This window comes from Crocodylus porosus, unplaced genomic scaffold (assembly GCF_001723895.1).
Source record: "Crocodylus porosus isolate Cpor-Errol unplaced genomic scaffold, CroPor_comp1, whole genome shotgun sequence".
Lineage (NCBI taxonomy): Eukaryota > Metazoa > Chordata > Crocodylia > Crocodylidae > Crocodylus > Crocodylus porosus.
Genome location: NW_017728906.1, coordinates 34,324,691 through 34,328,435, shown reverse-complemented (window position 1 = coordinate 34,328,435; position 3,745 = coordinate 34,324,691). Strand labels below are relative to the sequence as shown.

The window sequence follows — 3,745 nt, the reverse complement described above, 5'->3', positions numbered from 1 at the left end:
GGGGACAAACCTGGCAAGGGCTGCTTCCCCCTTTCCTCTGCAGGTACAGCCCAGCTGGGCTCCTTGCAGGCCTGGGTGGGGTTTAAACCCCTCCCCAATCATACTGAGTGGCCTGGCAGGGCCTGGCCCTGCCCCCTTCCCCTCTAGCTCAGCTTCCCTGCAGCCTTGCAGCTGCTGCCAAAAGGGAGGGCTCCTTCTAGTGCCCCCTGGCTTCTGGCCTCAGCCACTGCAGGCATGTTTCTGCATTTCTGGAATTGAGAGGGAATGTCTATTCACTTGCAAATTGGTTCAGTCTACGCAGATTAGACTAGCCTGTAAAGACTGAATCAATTCAGGCTTGGGCTTTTTTCATGTCTGTACTTATCCTGAGTGTCTACATATGAAGCTTCACTGCACTTTTGCTGCTGGGAGACTGAAGGAGGTTTAGGTATCACCTTCTGAAAGGCTTAAGGGGTGGGTGGGTTGGGGATATGGGAGAGTTAAGAGGTATCTCCAGTACTGTAACCCACCTATTGCTTCCCTTTCACCTAGTTTTTAGGGGGTGGGGCAGAGCTGCAGGGGTAAGGGAAGAATGGCTGTCCCCATAGCTGCAGTCTCTGGGCTTTCTCAGTAAAAGGATTTACATTCTTGACTTTCTTTGGTGCCCACAGTGTCATGAGTAATAGTTGTACCTAGGAACAGCAGAGGTACAGCTGTTTGTTTTGTAGGCTTTGAAAAGACATCAGTACATTGGTTCATGTTCAGATGGTTGTTTGCATAGCCATAAGGATAGAAGCAGAGTTATTTTAAATGAAAGCTTAAGTTTTGCTGAAATGGATGGCACATGTCTTGCACCCTCTAGGGAAAGCGTTTCTCATGCCACGAGTGAGTGGCTTTTCAAGCTCTGCTTATCCAGAAGCTGTTAATGCAACATAAAGGCATAAAATTCATATTGTAACGATTAATCATCCATCCCTAATATTTTCCACTTGTAAATTGCCAGTGCTAACAGATGCATATTGTTGCAACTGAATAGATGATCCTTGCCAGGAATCGATGATTTGTTATGTTTGACTCAGTGCAGTACTCTGGAAGCCTCATGCCCGGTATTTAAATCTAACTGCAATGATAAGTTTAACAGAAAGTTTGCAATTATTAGTAAAACACTTTCTTGCTATTTCTTTTTTGTGTTTGAGCAAAAATGTAGTAGGAAAGGCATTATATTGTCATGGGACAGTCCAAGCAAGTGTCAGACTTTTCAGTTCCAAGAGTAGAATAAATTTTGGTCAGTACGTGCCTTTCAGTGGGTAGATTATCCTTATTGTGGGCCACAGATACAGAAATCTCAGTATTAGTCAAGAGTTTTGATTGACTTAAATATGTCTTTGTTAACAACATTTTGTGGAGGTAACCTAAAAGAGGGATTTTGAGCACCTTGGTTTGTCCAGGCCAAGGAGCCGTGAGTATCCCATGATCACAGCATTACAGAAGCTACTCTTACCCTGGTTGTGGTGAGCAACCTTTTTAGATTCAATAGACTCCTTGGAGACTGCCAGTCCATAGTTTTCACTCACTTTTTACTAAGGAAAAATAATAGGGCAATTTTTTAAGTTGCGAAGAACTCAGAAAGACAACACAACAGGTCAACACAGTTTTTAACACAATGAATTCCTGTTTGAAATCTCTGGGTTTATCTTGTGAATCTTGTTTGCACGCCTAACAATGTTATTAACATTGTATGGCACCCTTGAAGGATCTCAAGGCACCCCAGGATGCCACAACACCCTGAGAATTACTAGTTTGCATCTTTCTTAAATAGCTTATACGTTCTGCAAAAAATTTGGGTAGTCTTGATCAATCTAACATTTCTGTGAGTAGCTGAACTTCCATTATAAAATGTGTATGCTGTTGTAGAAATGTGACTTTCATTATAGTTTTTGGAGTAAGTTAAGGGAGCTAATGCTCTGATGAATAAAACAAGGAGTCCCATAAAGGAGCTTTTTCAATTTGGGGATTTCAGTGTTGCTCTTTGCAATATGGAATCTGAGCTCTTTTGGAAAATTGCAATAAATTGTGAAACGTAAAGAGACAGATCAATTCAAGGGGGCTTTGCTGCTGATTGTAAAACACTAAAATAAACCACAGTGATTTGGAGATTAATGCAGAATCCATGTTATGAAGGCAAGACCCCAGCATTACCTCATCGAAGTTGATGGTAGTCCACTGAAATGCAAGCATTCAACCACATGGCATTCATGGCAGGATTTGGGCTGCTGTTTGCAAACATAGGGATCCTTCCTGTGCTGATCAGTGGTGTGCTCCTGTGAGTTGCCCCTAATTCCTTTATTCACATGGGATTTTCTTTTATAAATTGCTTTGGTTGTCAGTTCTGTGTGAGTAAAATTGTTCTTGATAATGTTGGCTGTGGACTAAGGCTTTTACCTGAGTAGGACTGGCAGAATCTGGCCGCAAATATGGAGTAGTGTTGGGGTATTTCTGCAGCGTTTAAGCTGCATTTTCATTCTTCTTGCAATTGAAAGAAGTTGGTTTGTACTCCCTCTGTCATGGATTAGTTGCTATTATGGAGGATTTAATTACTCTTATGACCACAAGTAACAGAAAAGAACATGCCTGCTCATGCTGAGCTCTGATGGCTTGTGTGGTTATGACTTGTTTTTTGTTTTCTTCCCCAGAGTTAAAGCTCTGAAGTGAAAGATGATACCTGTACTTCCCATTTCCCAGGCTGGTATGTATAATTGTTTCTATGATCTTTGTTTACATGGATCCAAGATAGATGAAAGGTTGCTTTTTAAATTAGGGTACTTGTCAGAAGACTGGATAAATGGGTGTGATCAAAAGATCTCATGGGGGGTCACTGGGAGTGGGGAGGGAAAAGAAGGTAGTGCAAACCAGGTTATTTAAAAGGAACCAGTTCAGGTGGCCTTGTATAGATCTATACAAGGCCCTTGATCTCCAAAATTTTAACCGTTCATAAGTTTTGAAGTTTAAAGTGAGAAAATAGAATTTGGTCCTCCTTCAAGCATTTATGTACCCACATTCTTTGCATCCAGAGATGTAAGACAGGACAAAGCAAGTTATTTATGTACATTATGGTAGAACTTAGATGACTCAGAATTGAGATACTGTTCTGTGAAGTGCTGTACAGTAGGGCTGTGTGAAATTTTGGCAGCCATCTCGTTTTGGAGGTGTTTCAGCACCTGAAACACAGAATCTGAAACGGAAATGGAAGGCTCTGAAGCATCTCTGAAACTAAACGGAACCATCCAAAACATTTCTGAAATGTTTCAGAGCTGGGCTTGCAGGGAAACAAACTAAGAAGAGGGAGAGGAAAGGGGGTTGGAAGGACTGCTTTGATATTGACATCTGTAGCTGGTCACTGTCTGCGATCTGTCCCTGATGTCCCTTCAAATCCCAGTGCCCTGGGGGAGGGATGGCAGCCTGCTGTCATCCTGTGCGCAGATAAGGGGGCCTACGCTCCCCAGGGAGAGTCCGGCACAGCCCTCCTGGGGGGCACAGGCCCTCAAATCTGCATGCAGGATGGCAGTGTCAGTTGGGGCCAGTGCCAGCACCCAAGTCTGCTCGGTGCAGCCCACACCAAGTACAGCTGGGGGAACTGCAGGAGAAACCCTCATGGTGGCCCTGCTTGGTTTAGTCCTGGCACTAAAAAATAAACAAACAAACAAAAAGCCCTGCAGTTACCAGCTGCAGGAGTGGTGATTGGGACCTCTGGGCGCTCATGGCAGAG

The 3,745-nt window shown here is 43.5% G+C and overlaps 1 protein-coding gene across 7 annotated transcripts in view; it reads left to right on the top strand.

The window, feature by feature from the left end:
- TIAM1 (T-cell lymphoma invasion and metastasis 1) overlaps positions 1-3,745 on the top strand; it is a 263,725-nt gene that overhangs the window by 54,422 nt on the left and 205,558 nt on the right. For all 7 annotated transcript variants that reach the window (XR_002099702.1, XR_002099703.1, XM_019528813.1 and 4 more), the window contains exon 2: positions 2,673-2,725. The gene's annotated coding sequence lies outside the window, so the exon portion shown is untranslated. The remainder of the gene's footprint in view (positions 1-2,672; positions 2,726-3,745) is intronic.